This window comes from Aricia agestis, chromosome 21 (genome assembly GCF_905147365.1).
Source record: "Aricia agestis chromosome 21, ilAriAges1.1, whole genome shotgun sequence".
In the NCBI taxonomy this organism is placed as follows: domain Eukaryota; kingdom Metazoa; phylum Arthropoda; class Insecta; order Lepidoptera; family Lycaenidae; genus Aricia; species Aricia agestis.
Genome location: NC_056426.1, coordinates 5,102,448 through 5,123,863, shown reverse-complemented (window position 1 = coordinate 5,123,863; position 21,416 = coordinate 5,102,448). Strand labels below are relative to the sequence as shown.

General features: G+C 39.1%; 1 protein-coding gene across 1 annotated transcript in view; it reads left to right on the top strand.

The window, feature by feature from the left end:
- The window catches only part of LOC121737684 (octopamine receptor Oamb), a 168,585-nt gene that overhangs the window by 24,732 nt on the left and 122,437 nt on the right, over positions 1 to 21,416 (top strand). Inside the window, exon 2 of the mRNA XM_042129353.1 lies at positions 14,545 to 14,603. The gene's annotated coding sequence lies outside the window, so the exon portion shown is untranslated. The remainder of the gene's footprint in view (positions 1 to 14,544; positions 14,604 to 21,416) is intronic.

The window sequence follows — 21,416 nt, the reverse complement described above, 5'->3', positions numbered from 1 at the left end:
ACCCGCGTAAACTATATCAATTTGTGACGTCATCGGCGCTGATAGAAAACATCACGATCAAAAGTTGAAGGTCAAAAATATGTGTCCTTTCGATGGGGTGTGTGCACTGTAGGGTTAAAATGAGGGATGAATACTCAATTATTGTATGATTAAGTTTTTTTTCAATCCTCACCTTGAGGAAGTAAACTGTAGCTCTACCATGAGTTTAAAGGTATAGTAAAAGGTATAGTACTCGATACCGACTACGTAAATATTTAGTATGGCGAATTTAGTTCCGCAAGTGACCGCTAGAGGCGCTGTAAAATTTGCCATACTAAAAATTTACGTAGTCGGTATCGAGTATCGCGATATTTAAACTCATGGTAGAGCTATGACTGTAATCTGTATGGTATCGAAACGTCGTCGTTGGGTCAATTCACACTGCAACGTGACGAGGCGATGCGATGAATTTTAAAATTAGCAATTCCAAATTGGAATAGACAGTCCAACACCGCGGGCAAGTTAATTGAATGTGCGCCTTCTTATATAGTAAATAAAGTCCAGTATGTCACCAGCAAGCCTATTCGTTTCAACACCAATGGCAGGCCTGTACGTGCCGACGAAATGCTCTTAACTAAATGACCGGTAACAGATATAGCTTTTGAGCCCAGTATTTCAATAATGAAATCTCTGTTGGATATCTTTCGGCTTTGGTTTTAATGGTATCAGTTTATATCCATTTCCGTTCATTAATTATTATTTTAATGACCAATATGGCGAGGAAGAACGAAGGTCTTACAGAAAATAGGCGTATAAGCTTGACGACTTTTTAGCATATTATAGCTACTTTAGGGTCCGTTAACATCGCCGGCAGTGTCATGAGGCGATGCGTATTTGATTTATGAGCAATTGAAAATTGGTTACGCCCAGCACCGCGGGTGGCAAGTACTTTATCAATACAATGATAATCTTCTTATATATAAAATTCTCGTGTCACAATGTTTGGCCGCGTACTCCTCCGAAACGGCTTTACTGAGGTAAACCAAATTTGTGGGCCTGAGAATCGGCTACTGGGTACTTATTATATTGATAAGTGCATTTGTTGAATAAATAATAGTAAATTATTACAACTAGAGACTGACGGCGACCATTGTTTGTGCGACGGGATAGCGGTGGACGTTGCCATGGTGACATACTTATTTAGTCACTTCAACAAAATAATATGGGTGAAATTATCCGGTGTGTCATGTTTTTTTTTTTTTTTTATGAAATAAGGGGGCAAACGAGCAAACGGGTCACCTGATGGAAAGCAACTTCCGTCGCCCATGGACACTCGCAGCATCAGAAGAGCTGCATGTGCGTTGCCGGCCTTTTAAGAGGGAATAGGGGAGGGTAGGGAAGGGAAGGGAATAGGGGAGGGTAGGAAAGGGAATAGGGTAGGGGATTGGACCTCCACTCACTCGGCGATGTGTATGTATTATATTATATTTCTCTATCATGTGCGAAATACTTTATATGGCAAAAGCTACGTTTGCCGGGACAGCTAGTAATTAATTAAATTCAATTAATACACACAAAAATTATTTAGCTTTTGTCGAGTTTAACGTAAAAAGCTTTGGTAGCCACAATAAAAAAAGCTCTAAACGCTACAAAACGTAACAACGAAATAAACCGCCATTTTAAAAATCTTTTGTTTCCAAGATGGCGCGATACGTGCAAAGGGAAACAACAATTTAATTTTATTAGGCCTTTTCTTGTCATTTACGGCGAAAAACCTTGTAAAATTGAATTATTTTTGCGCGGGCATTTTACAAGCTTGCCTTCGCTTTTATTTACTTTTGCTTGGGGATTATTTGACAGCGGGCTGTTTTGCCGCCTGGGGGCTTATCTGCAGCTGCTATAAGGGCCGCTTCATACTGCAACGTGCGACGTGATGTGTTTTTAAATGAGCCATTCGAAATTGGAACAGGCAACCAACACACAAGTCTGTCAATTCAATTTGTATCTTCTCGGTATATAAAACTCGCATCGCATCGCCCAGTTTCCACAGTGAATTAAACTAGGCCTTTACATCCGTTGTGGATGATTTATATAGTATTTTTCAGAGCGAAGTAACCACTCCTCAAATACTGCAGTGCCTGGGACAAGATTTTTTAAATGTCCGTATGGTTGCCCAAGCGCATACGGCATTCTCGCATCATAGTCGGCCTAGTCCAGAGGAAAGAACTAGTCAATACGTCTGGGACCAACTATGTGCGGGTTTCCTCACGATGTTTTCCTTCACCGTACGAGCGTCCGTATTATGTACTTGAGATCAGAAAATGTCTCATAGGTACACGCCTCCACCCGGGTTCGAACCTGCACCCTCTAGGAGTGCGAACCGAAGGTCTGCCCATTAGGCCACGGACGCTCACAGTGAATTAACCCTTATACTAAACCAGTATCAGTACTAAACAGGGGTTCCCAACATTTTCCTGCTTGAAGGCCACTTCGACATAATAATCAAACTAATAATTAATTTAATCAATGTTCAACTTTAATAATAAAAATATAACTTGGCATTCTGATGTGATTTCTATGGCTGCAACTTGCATCTTCTTCACAAGGTCGACTATCTTAGGGCTATTGTTGTGACCCAAAGCTTAAAAATCATTCACGGACCATATTTTGGCTCTTGACCACAGCGTACAAAACCAACACGGCAACGGCACGAATTTTTAAACCTTCGATAACATCTCCAATCAATCCTGACCTATCCGGCGGGGGCCGGGGCTGGGGATATTTTTCACCCATTAGCCCGGGCCTCGTTAATCTAAGTCGGGGCAATCTTGGCATCGGCACGCGAGCATCTAACAGGCCGGAACCAGCCAACATGCTAACCTACTTCCAAAACCTTAGACAATACCACAGTACGTAAGCGGCATACACAGTAGATTGGGAATCGTTGGGAAGTCAGCGAGCTAAGGGTAAATTCAGACAGCAACGCGATGCGTCGTCTAAAATTGTATGGCTTTGACAGATTTCAAATGTGTGAGACGTCTTGCAAATCTGTCAAATCCATACAAAAATGTATCTACGCGTCGCGTTGCGGTCTGAATTGACACTTATAATGATCATTGCTAAGAAGTAAGAACTATCGCGTTCTTCATATTAATTCGGAACGAATTTCATTTTCGTCATCATTAAATCTATCGTCACAGTAAAATGTAGGTGTATCGAGGTATAGATGTATCACGTAGGTGTAGGAGTAGGTATCGGTGTCGATATCATGGTTGTCAATCAAATTAACAATCGTCATCATCATTATAGTCCTTGTCGTTACCACAGGTAATCATAATTAATAATTAATTAATTAATTTCACATTGGCAAAATATCAACAAACACAATAGGCAACAAATATACGAACCAACTACGAGATATGTTTTCCTTTAATTGCCCGTGTTTGTTGTCAATTGTGCGCTGGCAATCCTGGTTATCCATCTTAGCTTAACGTGAAGCTATAGTCTTTATATTATGTGCCAGCGTTTACTTTCGTTCTATGCTTGAAACGCAAAAAAAAAACCGGGTTGCACTTTGGGAGTGCTAGATGTGAAAAATAAAGAAATTTTCACTTCAAACTTCCACCACAAGACTTATGTGATGCTGCTTAAATATTTCAATAAGATCATCTTCAAGACAACATTAATACCTATCGCCCTCAATTTGATCTGATATTTTATTGATACAAGTCAACTTTTGATTGGAATTTAATAACTAATTAGTCAACGTTGAAAAAGTTTGACACCCCGCGGAGTTTGGATCGTGACGACAGCCGCAGGATGCCTCGGGCTGGTTAATTTAATACTTGCGGTTTGCAGACATGGGATTAATTTTAAAGAAAAAGTTAAGTTCTACCATCTACGGTAAAAGATGTAAGAGTATGGCAACAAGTTCAGTTTCTCAATCTAAAGTAAACGATGTAAGAATATAGAAAGAAAGATAGAATAAATCTGAAGAGGGTCTTTTTGGAAAGTAAAAAAATCCACCAGACTAACATTAGTGTGCTGGAAAACCGACGGAACAAATTCGGAGATACAACAAAAACACAAGAAACCAAGAAAATTACTTGAAAACTGCCCACCTAGTTTCGGCGGTAAAGGTAGGCATCTCGCGATTCCATTTAAAGGGCAACTTCCTAAAACAATATTGGTCGCCGGCATGAAATTGGTAAACACATCCGGTAAACAAAATATTTTGATATTACCTCAAAACAACAGCTACTGTTTTCGGAGAAACGAAAATAATGTTTTTGGGCCAGACCACAACACTGCGTTGCGGCGTCGCATCGTAGAAACAACGTCGTACAGAAATGCGATGCGATATCGCAGCCCAAAAAGGGGTATGAAGATTTTGAAAGTTGCAATATCTTAAATTGGTAAAACTTTGGCAGCTCATTTCTTCGAAATGTGACACTTTACGTGGTTTTGTCCAAGATTTTTTGTTTGTATTGATGTTAGCTATCCATTTTTTTTTTTAATATTCGTGAACGCGGAAAAACACAATGGCGGACAGTAGGTCGGCTAGGCTCCATATAAAAATCTTCATACCCCTTTCATCGGACTCGACATTGTACGATTAGGATCAATTCTCACCACAACGCGACGCGTAGATGCGTTTCTAAATTTGTATTGAATTGACAGATTTCAATTGAAATCTGTCAATTTCAATTGACAGATTTCAATTGAAATCGCAATTGCGTTAGACGTCATGTATAGCTGTGTAAGTAATAAGGGCAAATTATAAAAAAAACACTCACCTAACCTAAAAGGTCAGCCCACAACACTGTTTTACGGCGTCGTATCGCAAAAATATCGCATCGCACATAAATGCGACGCATTATTTTTTGCGGAAATGCATCGGAATTACATCGAAAATTTTAATTTCCTTCTACGCACAGACCTACATCAAGGTAGATACCGCATGTCGCTTCATTTGTATGAAAACGAGCGTGTCACTTTTTTTGCTATCTACTGTGACGTACCGACGATAAGAAACGTGTCCATTACCTAGGTCAACGTTTCTATTTGAATTTCTACAGCTCAATACGGCACTTTTAGGCATTTAGGCATTTTTAAAATTCCGATTGACGTCCGATTCCGACAGCAGACTAAAGAACAGATTTTTGAAAGACGAGCGTTGCTCGTCGTTTGGGAACGCGAAATGGCACGCGAGGTACATACACATGCGGTATCAATCTGTGGTTCTACGTCGTCATAGATTTTTACGATGCGACGCCGCAACGCAGTGTTGCGGCCTGGCCCTTTGGGTTGGTGAGTGTTTTTTTTAACGGGCGAGCCCGGTGAGAGTTGCGTCGTATTAAATCAAAACAATATACAATCAATAACCTCCAGAGACGTTCGTGTTGTACAAGAAAGTGAGGGAATTAGACGAATAGGCGTGGCTGTGTCATATACATAATAATAATATAGAATCTATATCATAGAGTAAAGACTAACGGTCGTACACAGATAGATCTCTTGCCAAGTTGCTTGTCTGAGACCCTAAACCTACTAATAACATAATATTTTAAATTATCTCATGTACATTATACATACTCTTCAACTTTGTAGGCAGATGGCGGACCTAAGTAATTTGGTCGCGTTAAGTCAAACCCATCCGACCGATCACAGCTAACATTGAATTGACATAAGCCGACCACATGACGTAGGTCCGACAACTGCCTAGGAATAAATTTCCTCGATGGTGCTTCTACTGATAAATAAATTAGTATAAAAATCCATCCCTGGCCGATCAGACTCCAAATTACAACAGGATTACGAATACCACTTTACTAAGCTTTATACACGAGTTTTTGCCTTACAAAAACTAAATCAATTCTATTATTTGCCGGGCGAAACAATACAAATCACATTATCAGTAAGCCGAAAAGCCTACGTGGGCCTGTCGCGTTGGCGCCGAGCCAATCTGATGCAGATAGTAAATAAACTACTCCCCCAGCGAGGTGTTGCGTTCAATGTATGTAGAGTACCGCTGAGCCGACAGACGTTGTTTGGCCGTATGTGGAATACAGTCCTATGTTATCATTTCAAACGTTGTCATGAGGACGTTGTTTAAGGGTCAATTGACCGCAACGCGACGAGGCGAGGCGCGGCGCTGCATAAATTTGTATGGATTTGACAGATTTCAATCGCGCGAGACGTCTTGAGAATCTGACAAATCCATATAAATTTAGAAATGTATCTTCGCGTCACGTTGCGGTCTGAATCAAGTATCAATCCTAAGTCGGTACGGAAACTGTTGAAATGTATTAGGGCGTTTATGCACTACATGGAACTTTACCATCCGGCGCGGCGCGGCGTCCCGATTTCTTACGTTTTGATATGGCAAACGTGAAAGCAAACGTTTAATGAACGCCGGACGGTAAAATTTCGTGTAGTGCACAAACACCCTTAAGGAGTGAGCACACTGAGACGGGCCGTGCCGGGGCTCATCGCAAAAATCCGCCTCCATACAATTTGTATGGAAGCGGAAATCCGCTGCGCCCCGACACAGCGTGCGATACGCGCATCCGCTTCCATACAAATTGTATGGAGGCGGATTTTTGCAATGAGCCGCTACAGAGGGCGCTACCAGCACGAATACGTTGTCAAATGTCAAACGAAACTTTTTGTTTACCTGCTGTGCTGGTGCTGCCCAGCTAACATAGCAGTGATAATAATAATACTCCCCACACCGGTTTCGGTGACGGTGGCCGGTTTCATTGAAACCAGGCCAGGTACGCAGGAGTAATTTTATAGTGCCCAAGTGTGTGCGCAGTACACAAGAGCACTCTCTATTCCTTTTACTCTCATAACCCAGTGGGACGGAAGACCGACACGACTGGCGAGAGATCAGGCGCAGGACCGACTTTTTACATGCCCATCCGACGCATGGATCATCTTACTTGTCAGACAATCAGGTAATCAGCCTGCATTGTCCTAACCAAACTTGGAAATAACATTTTTGTCAACGCGGGATTCGAACCCACGACCTCCGGAGTCGAGAGCGACGCTCTAACCACTAGACCACGGAGGCGTTAATAGCAGCAACATAGCAGTAATACATCCTATTGGGGTACCTAACTACCTACTGACGAGAGGAGCTCAATCTATACTTCCATACTAATATTATAAATGCGAAAGTGTGTCTGTCTATCTGTCCGTCCGTCTGTCTGTTTTCTCTTCGCCCCCAAACTTCTGAAGCGATTTTGTTATGACGATATTATTAGTCGCGAGAAAGGACATAATATTTTTTTATTTTTTTTTATTTTTTATTTTGGGAAAACTTACAGCTATTTACAACTCCAATAAGATACATATTACACAGCGATATGCCAATTAAAAGTTTCCACTAGTGTATAATAGGTTAAAACTTAAATTTAACATACTCAACATCAAATCATGACAAACACAATGATCTAAATTATTATGCAACATAATAAATTAAAAAAAAAATTAACTAACAATAAGCAACAAAGCTAAACTAAACCTTATTAAAGCACAAGAAAAGGAATATAATTTTTTTTTTTTTTTAGAAAGGCGTTTACTGAATAGAATTAAAATAGGCATCAGTCAAAAGTTTTCTGATTTTATTTGGTGTAAGGGAGGATATTATGTCTTCAAGCAGATTTGTATTCAATAATTTGTTAAATCGTGCACTCGACCTTAACACAAACGAATTCCTACGGTAGTAGGTGTTGTAGGGTGGGACATATAGAGGCGTAAAATTACGAGCGTTATATATGTTTATTTTTAGTCCGAAAAAATGCACGGTTCTCGCACGATAAACGGATTTTGGCGCGACGGAGTTGCGGGTGACAGCCTCATGAAATATATTTTGTGAAATCGTCGTCGGCGGCGGGAAAGTTTTTCCATCATTTATTAAGCGGACCCGTCCGCGCCGAGTGATCATTTATCATTGTAATTTTTATGCGACGGGCTTATTGGGCTTAGCACTCCGCTGGTGACACGATAAGGGGTCGGAATGTCCATGCGCGGGATGGGCCGGCCTTGAATCTTCGTCGTCCATGCCCGGAAGGCTTACTTTGAAACTTCATTAAGGGAAAAAACTATAACAAAATAGACATAAAAGGAAAGAAAAAAGAAATAAAATAGAGGGAAAAATATGAAAATAAAAAACAAAGCTAGGGGGCCTACTTTATATAATAAAAAAACCTCATAAGTGGCCAAAGAAAAGAAGAAGTCTCCATATTATGTGAAATGGGGCCGACCTTGAAACTTCACAAGTTGCCATAAATTATGCCCATGATTGGCTCAATGTGCTGCTTCGTCGCTGCATCGAAGCTGTATAAAGTTGAATATCATAGAATCAGCGCACTCTACAGGCTGTAACAAAACAAAGTGATAATACTTAGGGTGTGTATTGAGATTGTCAATTGTCATAGAGTTCAGTTTTTTTGCGATTTGTATGGGCAAGCGCCCCAGTGTCATGAATTTGCCCATACAGAAGCTAAAAAGTTACTCTATCAGTGCTGGTGCTTTCAGACTAAATTCTATAGAGGGGACCCATACACACCTTAGTGCCTTATCACACTGGCGATTAGCGAGCGATTTGAAAGCGACGCGTTGCGGTCTGAAATCTGAATCAACCCTTAAGGTACAAGTTGGAAGCCGGCTACATGAAGTTGCAGCACGTCTGCTGCAACTAATTGCTTGCTTAAACTCATGGTAGAGCTACAGTATTTATCGATACTCGATACCGACTACGTAAATATTTAGTATGGAAAATTTTACAGCGCCTCTAGCGGTCACTTGCGGAACTCAAATCGCCATACTAAATATTTACGTAGTCGGTATCAAGTATCGATAAATACTATGCTGTAACTGGTCTCTATGTATTTCTATGAATAAGTGTCGCTAGCTTCGTGTCGCTAGCTGCGGAGAGTATTTCATAGAAATACATACAAACCAGTAGTGTCGCTGCGACACGTCGTCTGCGGTTGCTCCATGTCGTCCGCTGCCAAACGGCACCTTAAATTATTATCATTTATAACTTTGTTTTACTACATCCTGTATATTTACGTGGCTACAAAAGCTATCTTGTACGAATGTTAATACAATCATTTATTAAACTAACACATTGTACACAAATCCGATTAATACAAACGCGAAATACCACGAGGATGGATGTATGTTTGTTAGTATTATCTCCCGAACGGTTTGAATGAAGTTTGGCACGCAGGTAGTTTACATTCAGACAATGTTATTTATTTGGTTAGTCATTCCAGATTAGCATTTGTTCACAACTACGGCCGTATAAAGGTCAGTTCATATTGCAATTTGACGAGGCGCCGCGACGCATTTGATGACACAAAGATTAATTTAAAACTTATTAACTACACAAAACTATTCGAATTTAATTTATAGACTTGAGCCCACAGCAGTCCCGCCCGTGTTCCGAACACGGGTTTATTCCAATTTTGGATGGCATCGCATCGTCTCATCACATTGTGATATAAAAACGAACCCTAACATAAATGACGGAAGTTTTTCGTCGTCTGTGACCCTAAGGGTCAATTCAGACCGCAAAGCGACGCGTAGATGCATTTCAAAATTTGTACTGAATTGACAGATTCAGACGTATTGCAAATCTGCCAAATCCATACCGTTTCGGTCTGAGTTGACCCTAAAAAAGGGTTCTGCACCCTTTTCTCACGATTGTAAAGATGTCTATAGCAACCGCAAACGACATCGATGATGGGCGATAGACGAATATGATGGCTCATTTTCATTGGTCGATAGGGCCCGCATGCGGGGTGCGGGAGATTTCTGAAACGCATGCTACAGGGCCCGCATTCGGGGAACCGTTTTCATTAGTCGATAGGGCCCGCAGGGCTGGGGAGAACCTCTGTGTTCGTCGCCAGTTACAGACGTTCTTGCCATGGAACAACAATTGATGTAAGGGCGCATTTTCATTAGTCGTTAACTCGTACGGTATACAGCATACGGGGAGTCTATGACAACGAATGGCGCATGTCTATTGGTCATGATCTCCCGCACCCCGCATGCGGTGATCATCGACCGGTTCATCGACCAGTGAAAATGCGCCATTACGCGGAGCAATTTTGACTGTCTGTGATTTATTGAAGAAGAAACTATTGGCGTCACTGAAGGAGAGGAGAAAAAGATTTTGGGTGCGAACTTTACTGAAAAATAGAAACAGGCATAGAGCGTCAGAAACATTGTGTAAGAGTGTCATACAGTAGAAGATCATGATAATTTTTTTAGATTATCTTATGACTTATTTCACAGAATAGATAATAGTATAAGTACAGAAGTCTCACTGCTTTGATGTTCACAAATGCCGCCGTTTTATGTGCCTACATAAGTAATAATAACAAACGGACCGCACGCGAGCAGCCGACATTGAGCTCTCTGGCGCCGCGCGAAGGTCGACTTTATTCCACACCAATTCCACTTGTCAGATATTCCGAAAATAGGGTTGTCAAAATCAAATAAGTATGAATACCACGCAAGGTATATACATACGGAAACTGTTGTACCTACCTATTAGGTAAATGAATACCGAACATATAAATCAGTTTACACAGACACGACACGTGATTTTCTTTTGATGTAAGTAGGTAATTAGGTATGGATTATATTATCCTCCTCTCATGCCTCTGCATGTTCGTATCCCTTGTCCATCTTAGACCAAAGTGAAGAGGCCGCATAAAATAAAACGCTCGCAATCTTAAAACATCCCAATAACTCGATTTCGAGATGAAAATCTCCGCGATAATTTGGAAATTATGAAAAGTTGGGGAAAAAAATGGGGCCGCCTTATGAATTTATAAGTGAAACGTCGGGGCCCTAATTAAGATTTGAGAAGTGACAGGTACCCCGGTGACACAGCGTAATATTACACAGTAGACTCCATACTGGCCTGCTTGAGTCTACCGAACGCAGAGTAATCTATCGCGCTATATCAGAATATGTATTATTATTATCTTAAAGTAGCAAATTGATATCTCGTCGACGCGTTAACATCTCGTCTCGCGAGGCTGCTCGCTCAATAGCCGTGTACTGACCAAGCGAGCAGCCTCGCGAGGCTCGGGCCGCGGCACGCTCGGGCGAGGCAGCGCGTACGTAGGAATTGGGCGAGGCACGTCTTGACCGACCGAGGGTTTGCCTCACGAGACAGCCTCGCGAGGCTGCTCGCTCGATCAGTAAGCGGCTATTATGGTTTCTACTTTGACGACGAACAAGGACATTGTAAGATAGCAATTTCAAATAGAAAGAATATTATTTGTACAATAATGGTAACAGTACAACACTACAATATAACAAATATAATTATTGAATTATAATCGGGTGCAACGTTATTTCATAAATCTTCAAGTAGCAAAACGCACACACGTTGTGCGCACGGTAAACGGTGTAATGATTGATTTGATTTCAAAAACACGTCGGAATTACACTACTGTGTGTCATTTATACTATGTTGCCTTGGAATTAAAGATGCTTAATGACGTTTTAAATTGGATTTTATGCGTGTAAAGACATCGTTTAAATTACATATTTATATTTTATGGCCACTTATCCGTCCTATGATAAAATAAGATGTCTTCTCTTTTATAAGTACTTATAATGAGAAAGCAAGCTTGCATACAACGATATACATATACACTTTGCCTATTCTGTCGCAAAAGTGCAAAGTGGGAAGATTCAAGATAATAATAGCCCGTCTGTAAAGCGCCCAAAATGGGCGTCTTGCTCTAAAATTATTCAAAACTAGCTATTTCAACTTTGACCACCGATTTAGTATTTTGTTTCAAATATAATTAACTATGTGTATTTGCGCCACTAATAGCTTATTTATTAAACATTCTAATTACTTAAAAATTATATATAGTTTTATGGTAATTTCTTTAGATAATATTATATTCAGTTTAATGCATTAGGTTATTATACCTGGCGGAATAGAGACACAATCTCGAGCTGTCAATTAATGTAACCGAAATTGGTTTCATCTGTGTGTAACAATATGTGTACGTATACACTTACACAAGCATGATTGAACATGATTTCTATGAGATTAAATTGTCAACGTGCGGCACGTGCCGACTGAACGTCAAAAAAAGAGTGCTGCTGTCATGCATCACACGTCTCTTTTTACCACGCGGTGTTACTGATAGTGACATCTCTCTTGCTCAGGCCTTTGTTTCTCTATTCCGCTAGGTATGCTAACTTTATGGTTTAATGAAAGTAATTGGAAATTGATTATTATTTTTAACAAAAAATTAAAACCGACTTCCAAGGTAAAAACAATAATAACATCCTTATAATATGAACTAAAAAGTATTAAATATTTTTTCCTATCTAATAGTGTATTTTTGCGAATTCGGCTAAACCTCAACTATTTCTGTACTCAATCTTCATCATTTTGATGATAAAATAAGATGTTTTCTCTTTTATAAGTACTTATAATGAGAAAGCAAGCTTGCATACAACGATATACATATCCATATACAACCATGTGAGTTGTGACATTGGTGACCCTGACATGGTAGTGATGATGATGATGATGATGAATATAATTTGCATAGTAGCATATGCTTTCAGTTCTTAAAACAACGCCTAAACCCCCAAACTTGTATCTATAAGGAATCCGGAGTTCTCTTAGTATCTTCGGAACCATAGTATACCTTGGTGCAAAATCTTGCGTTTTGGTAGCATATGCTTAGGATGCTTCTCATAAAATCAAAATCACCATATGTTTCCATATAAATTTTGAGGAGTTCCCTCGATTACTCATGGATCTCATCATCAGATCACCACTTTTATGAAAATGGGACCAAATTGGAGTGAAACCTAATATAACAGAACAAAAATTTTGAAAATCGGTTCACAAACGGCGGAGTAGTGGTTGAACATACAAAAATAAAAAAAATAAAAAAATATATCAACAGCCGAATATATAACCTCCTCGTTTTTTGGAAGTCGGTTAAAAAGTTTTCGAAAATGGTTTGAAAGTCCGTAACAGATGAAGGATATGAGGCGTGAGTGCAAAACAGCTGCTTACAAGCAGGCAATAATTATGGTCCCAGCTTTAAGTTTTTCTTTGGAGTGGTGGATCCATTACAGCACGATCGGTTTTTTTTCGTACGTTTTTGGGTTACGTATTTTTTGGGTTTAACAAGAGTAATAATTAAAGTAATCCAACACTCACTGTCACTCCCATAAGATGTTTTTTTATAGGGGGCAAACGAGCAAACGGGTCACCTGATGGAAAGCAACTTCCGTCGCCCATAGACACTCGCAGCATCAGGAGAGCTGCAGGTGCGTTGCCGACCTTTTAAGAGGGAATAGGGTAATAGGGGAGAATAGGGATGGAAAGGGAAGAGAATAGGGGAGGGTAGGGAAGGGACAGGGGATTGGGCCTCCGGTAAACTCACTCACTCGGCGAAACACAGCGCAATCGCTGTTTCACGCCGGTTTTCTGTGAGAACGTGGTATTTCTCCGGTCGAGCCGGCCCATTCGTGCCGAAGCATGGCTCTCCCACGATGATGCCTATGACATAAGAATCTAGTTGCACTATAGTGACTAAACAGTAAACAGATAAAGGTAATAATATTTTATGACAGAATGTTTATAGCAGACCCCCATATCGGGGTTGTAAAAAGTAACTTATGGTATTAGCACCATCATTTCGCGAGCGACCGACTCTACTATCGGCTATTAGATAAATCTTATTGCTTGTGTGTGAACGGTGCGATTCAAGGGATGAGAGGTCGCGATTTTGTAAATCTGTCATCTGTCACATAATAATATAATCGTTCCCGCACCAGTGGGCAGTGGCTGGTTTCGTTAAGCTGACAGTTTTGTGCCTTTTTTATTCATAATCTGTGTTGCATTATCTATGGACAATGACATTGACATTGACGTTTAGTGCAAAGTGACTATATATATATACAAGAATTGCTCGTTTAACGATATAAGATAAGATTTTTATTAAGATATCTCATATTATGCCACATAGGCTTCTAAGCCACAATATCCATACAAAACAACACGAAAAAAGTACACGACGTAAATCAATTTAATTACTTTTGGTGTCCTATTTTTCACTTCACCTTCACCATCAACCCTTCATAATCCATCGTTATTAAAACCGAATTCAAAAACGCCAAAACAAATATTGACTTTAATTTCAGTGGGATTAGGATCTCAATGGCCCGGCTGGGCCGGCCGCTTGTTTATTTTAAAATTGATATTTATCTGTATCAAAAATATTGAAAGGCTCGTAGAGGTGTAATTAAGTTGCTTCATGGCGGTTTCATATTTCATGATAATTATAACACAAGTATTTTCTTTCCTTTTAATTGCATTTCTAAGGCCTCGGGGCTATCGAGCCGCATATTTTTTAATGTATTTTAATATGTATGGTCTGATTCAACTTTGGAGGGTATGTGGTTATTTTTTTTAACAGTTAACTTTTAACGTTAGTTAAAATATTATGTTTTCAAGATAAAAAAAAAAAACTTTACTTACTTTATTTTCAGATAAGAATTGCGGAGTGAATTGTGAAAAAGAAAGTGAAGTGAGCCCAAAGATTTTTCCGGTAAGTTGATTATATTTTATACTTCTTATAAAACAGGTTTAATTCAAACTTAAAGTTTTGGTCACATAACGTCCTTATATCTAAGGGTCAATTAAGACCGCAACGCGACGAGGCGAGGCGAGGCGCGGCGCGGCATAACTTTGTATGAGAGGTCTTGTCAGATCCATACAAATTTATGCCACGGCGCCTCGCCTCGCCTCGTCGCGTTGCAGTCTGAATTGACTCTAAGAAAAAGTTGAATCATCGAAATACCATGTTAAGAGCCTGTTTCACCACTTCCTGATAAGTGCTGAATAGGCTATCCACCACTTAACTTGACAGATAGAGTATGGAGAATCTGTCAAGAAAGTTGTGAATAGCCTATCCAGCACTTTGTCAGGAAGTGGGAAGCAGGCAACTTAGTCAAGGAAATGTCTACCAAGGCATAATTGCAGTTGGTAGTTATATAATTTTCGTTTTAGCGTAAGTACCGATTAAGTGATTAGCGGTCCAATGTAAGTTATTGTTCTAAAAGATGATATTTCAATTTAAAATATTGTAAAACAAGTTCTGTACAGTAATTGAAAAAAAACAGATGAAATCCATACTTCCATACTAATCTTATAAATGCGAAAGTGTGTCTGTCTGTCTGTTTGTCTGTTACCTCTTACCTCATACACCCAAACCGCTGAACCGATTTTGCTGAAATTTGGTATGGAGATACTTTGAGTCCCGGGAAAGGACAAAGGATACTTTTTATCCCGGAAAAATGTACGGTTCCCACGCGATAAACGATTCTTGGCGCAACGGAGTTGCGGGCGTCATCTAGTAGAAAATAAATAAAGAAATAAATAAATAAATAATTTCGCTCCGCTCCTGACTTGGACTACAAACACCGACATTCCTCATCACTATACCTACTTACTCCAACACATTCCATTAATTTCTCGATAACGTACTCTACGGCCCTCGTGATAGAGTGCAGTATCGCGTAAGCCGACGAAATCTCTTTAGAGAACCACAAAATTGTCACAAAATGGAATTCTGTGGGCCTAATATTAGTTCTTGCCACGTTCTTACGGTAGGAAGATATTTATGTACGGACAGACCGAATAGTACGGGGACCCAAGAACAATTTTTATTATTATCAAGCTAATTTTTTGTGAATCAACAAAATTTGATTGACTACTGAACTCTAAAACGGAACCCCAACAAGCTGATTTTTTGTATATTGATAGATTAATAGTTATATAATTTAAGACTAACATTGTCCTACAAATAGAACAATCCATATTTTAGGACCATCAAGTCAAAGTATGAAATCCTTTCTATATCTGTCAGCTACCACTTTCAAGATTTTTCGCAAATGAAAATGTCGTTCGTCTTATCAAAATGAAGCTACTCACAAAAAATTAGCTTGATAGTAATAAAAAAATGTTCTAGGGCTCCCGTACTAGTAGAACTTTGGTCTTTGTAATTTGTATGTGTTTAGACCTTGAGAAAGTAACTATCTTCTTAACCTCTTACTAATCCATATTGATATTAGCAATGCGAAAGTTTGTAAGTCTGTTTAATGCTTAAACGCTTTAAAATACTTAATATTAAGATGAAATTTTTCATGGAGATACATTAATCATGTGATCTTTCCATGCCAAACAATGACAGACATTTCTTGTATAAATTAGGGTCAATTCAGACCAAAATGCGACGCGTAAATGCATTTCTAAATTTGTATTGAATTGACAGATTTGCATGACGTCTCATGCAATTGAAACATGTTAATAGATTTCTATACAAATTAGGGGTCAATTCAGACCGCAACGCGACGAGGCGAGGTACGGCGCGGCATACATTTGTATGGATTTGACAGATTTCAATTGCGTCTTGCGAATCTGTCAAAACTATACAAATTTAGAAGTGAAGTGCGTTATTCGCAATATTTCGATTAGCAAAGGCATTCTGTGTCAAACAAAAATAGGTAAACCTTGTCTAATTAGTTGTGCAAAAATTTATAAGTAAAGGTTTCCCAGCCACGTCATTATAGTAACTATTTGGTCGCACACCGAGTATTGTTATTTGTTAGTATAATTTACTATAGTATAGTTTATTCCCAAATTAAAATTCATGACGGTACTAATTGAATTCCATAAAATCCCACAAAAATATACTGCCGCCCGCGACTATGCCTGCCATCTATTTTTAGGGGTGAATTTATTTTTGTTGTGGGTCAAACATTTAGAATTCGCAGCAATACATACATATCTGATCGATAATATTACGTAAGACGGAGGAAGAATATTGCAACGGCGTAGGAAATCCAGTTCGAAATCGAAAACTTATGCCTGTTTAGTTTTCAGTTCTGCCTAGAGTATTAAGCTCTTCTACGACTGGACCGATTTTGTTAACATTAATTGTGGGCTTATCCCAGTATGTGTGAGCTTCTTTCTTTTCCCTTATGGGTCAATTCAGACCGCAACGCGACCCGTAGATGCATTTCTAAAGTACTTTATTGCCAGATTTCAATTGCGTGAGACTTCTTGCAATCTGTTAAATCCATACTTTAGAAATGCATCATGTTGCGGTCTGAATCTCTGCGGTAGTTACACATCTATTTCTCATAATGAAACTTCAAAACAATGTCTGCCGGATCATCAATTCGTGGTCTGACAAAAACAATATTTTCCTAACATTTTGAATGTATTCTAAAACTCCACTCAGAAAGTCATTTATCAAAAAGTTGTGGAGTTCTTTATCTTTGTGTAAATGAAAATGTATTTTTAACTCGTGAAAGCCGTTCATACGTTACTCATGAAGTCTGAGACCGCTTTCGTGTTCTCGCGAGAGGCTTCTATGATTTGTTAAAGTAGTTTTTGTTTGTTTGAATTATTTTAGGCAACATTCATTATTCGTTCACACGGTGAAGCAAAACAAAATATTAATATTTTGAGGTTTGTATGACGTATCCTTTATATAGAGTTTACTGTAAAAATAGTAAAGGGGTGATAACAATATCAAAGATATTATCATCATTAACGGTAATTTTGGATAGAGTGTCACGTAATTGCAGTACGAAAAATATGTATTTAAAACAAAACAGAAACGCCGAAGTATCTCTAAAAATTTGTAAAAAAAGTGTACTGGCATAAAAAAAGTAACAAAAATTATATTTCTCCCGAATTTTTCCGGGGATGTAAAACTAGCTTAGCAAGAAAGACGTTGTCTAAGGGTTGATTCAGAAAACAATGCGACGCGTAGATGCATTTCTATATTTGTATGGATTTGACAGATTTCTCATGCAACTAAAATCTGTCAAATCCATACAAATGTATGCCGCGCCACGCCTCGCCTTGCCTCGTCGCGTTGCTGTCTGAATTGACCTTAAGGGTAAATTCAAACCGCACCACGACGCGTAGATGCATTTCTAAATTTGTATGGATTGGACACTGGACAGATTTGCAAGACGTTTTACGCTCACGAAATCTGTCAATTCAGTATTTTAGAAATGCATTTACGCGTCGCGTCGCGGTCTGAATTGACACATAGATTCTCAGTTAAAGAACAATGCAATATCACAAAGAGATGATGGCTAGAAAACAGAGCAATGCGGCATCATAATATTGTGGACACGATGATGTTGCGCCCACCGCCTATTACTGTAGCATATTAGCAAGTTCCAAGTGGGAGGTCGGTGCAACTTGTACCAGTGCAAATTGACTGCTCAAACTTCGTACAAAGGAAACTGTGACGATGGAATGGAGTAGCCGTGTTGATATTACTACAAGGTATAATACAAGGTATAAATGATAATACTTTACGATGTGTATAGAACATTTCTCATAGAAACATAGAAGTCACAAGTAACTAGATCAGCCCTGCTTGACTTGTATAAAATCAAGACGTCAAACTTCCCGTTTTAGGGCCGGAAAATTATTTGAAATAGAAAAACTATGGATTATGTGCGTGGCCAGATATATTAGCTAGGTTATGAAGTAGATAAGTTACAAGTTTTATTAAAATATTTAGGGAAAAAACGAGTTATTGTCCGTATGTTACGAAATGTTACGTTTGTTCGATTCTACCACTCACGTCTTAATATAAGGGACATATGCAAACCCTAAACTCTGAAGTATTATCACCACAGAAATAAATCAAGATAGAACGGTGACGCGCGTGCGTTGCTAAGGAATCGATCGTGTCAATTTTTGCTTTGCAATTAGTTAGAAAAAATTACTTACCCGTGGAAAGAAATACCTCCTTTTGACCGATTCACTTTCGTACTTCTGTTTTTACAATTAGACACTGCACAATGAAGCATTTTTGCACAACCGCTCAGGGGGGTGAGCCAAAATCTTTTCGTTTTCGCTTCGTTATAGAATCGCTGATGAAAATATATGGAATTGACATAAGCGTTCGTTAATATGACGTTGACGTTCGACTCGTCTTATGTCAATTTCAATCATTTTGAGCGGCGATTCTATGACGAAGCGAAAACGAAAAAGTTTCGGCTAAATGGCCAGGTGTAATCAAGTCGAGACGTGCGCGCTGACTAAATGAACGTTCAACAAATCTTGCTCACTTGTGCAAGATTGAACCACGCGTACTCCACCCGCTTAGCCGTTCTATCTTGATTTATTTCTGTCATTATCATTTTATTTTATTACATCCTGTAGCGTGTAGAGCAACAGTTAATTTTCAGACACTTGAACGCTCCCGAGCTTAAACTTTATTTTAAAAAATCTGTTAAAAATTGAATAGCGGTGCAATACAAAATTACTATATTTTTTACGACTATTTATTTGATTAGACTATACAATCGAAGTGATAGAAAATAACTCGAACGGTTTATCGGGTGCGGGAAATCGTAATTTCCCAATCGGATTGTAACGCCGCAATCACATTTACCGATTTGCAGGACGACGAATTATTTTTGTGCGTTCTGCACGTGACTACTTTTAGTAGGTATCTAAACGCACTAGGCCGAGAAAACACGGCCGAAATTCGGCATGATTACGCATGCAATGTTTTTAAATTACTCATGACACACCATACCGAAATAACGTCGCGTTATACTGTATGCGTAGCGCATTACAAGCGTCATGCTGAACTTTGGCCGCGTATTTTCGGCCTAGTGTGTTTAGACACTATAAGGAAAGTTGGAACCGAGCGACACGCGAAAACTGCAGACGACGCGAAGTGTCGTCGCGACACTACTGGTTCTATGTATTTCAATGAATATGTCGCTAGCTTCGTGTCGCTACTTTGCGCAGGGTATTTCATAGAAATACATACCAGTGGCGAAGGGTGAATATTTTCGGAAGGGAAGCCGGAGTAAAAAGTCTACTTACCAAAACGCTCAGCACTGATGTTCAACAATGTTCGAGTTTCAAGTTTGATAATGATGCCTTTGAATGAAAAATGCCTTCTGAGTTAAGTTGTATGCGTGACGACTGACGGCACATACGGACAGTACGGTCATTCAAAACTAAGTTTGGAAAACGAAATTTCCTTCGACAGCAAATAATCTGTCAGACAACAGTCTCAGCTGTACGAGTCACAAATCACAATTAACAAATCACAATACAAATTAATTTAAATTCGCGACACTGCACTCTTTTTAACGCTTTAAAACAAATAACATTCAAAACAACACAAGTTGTTTACAAACACTCATCCGCCATTTGACTCATAACAATTTTACTTCATGAAGTTTATCTTTCTCGCTTGCACTTGTGCGTTGCTAATAAACCTTTCTCCGTAATAACTCGCCGAGTATTGGCTTATTTCCGAGTATATTGGCGCGTGGTAGAACGAGACAGAACATGACGATCAGTTCACAGGAATGAAAAGGACAGATGCTTACTATGAAATATCGTTGTATGAAGAAATAACCCGCTAATTTATCGGCTTCTATCGTAGATGGCCTGCACGTTGCATTGCCTATATAAATTTGTAGGCGATTAATTATTATTTCAAACTATTTCAAGTGAGAGAAAAAATTATTGGATATAAAATTTTGTAGGCGTTTAGTGAATTCAAAGTTTTTTTAAGTACCTATGTAAAATATTTATTAGATAAAAATGTATTTGGCCCATAGATTCGATTTTTGAAAAGGGAAGCCGACGGGAATCGGGTTATATGGACTCTTCGCCACTGATACTTACATACAAACCAGTAGTGTCGTGGCGACACGTCCTCTTCTGTTGTCGCGAGTCGCTCGGTTCCAACTTGTACCTTTAAGCTATATAATATTTTAGCGCAGGCTTTGAGCGCGGTGACCGAATCAAAAAATTCCGTAACGACAAAACCTAACACCCCCCCACTCCGACCGGCGTTGCGGCGACACAGCGGTGCGGCGTTGCAGCACCGCTATGCCGCTATTAGAAAAGGTTTCTTAGGGCTGGTTTCACCACTTTCTGATAAAGTGTGTCAGATAATAAAATCAAAGAAATTTCTGATGAAGACACGGCACGATTAGTATATTTTAGTTATTTTCATAGTAGAATGGCATATGGAATCTTTTTATGGGGAAACGCTGCCGACATTAATACAATATTTGTGCTGCAGAAGCGAGCCATACGCTCTATTTATAAAATGTCTTCTTTTGAATCTCTGAGAGATAAATTTTAAGAAATTGGTATTCTAACTGTCGCTTCTCAATACATTTTGGATAATGTAATATATGTTAGAAAAAATATAAGTAAATTTAAAGCTAAAAGTGACATTCATTGTAGAAACACCAGAAATAAGCACAAGCTGGATTTGCCGATGATCAGACTTAGTAAAGTTAGTAAATCGTTTAAAGGTCAATGTATACGCCTGTACAATAAAATCCCA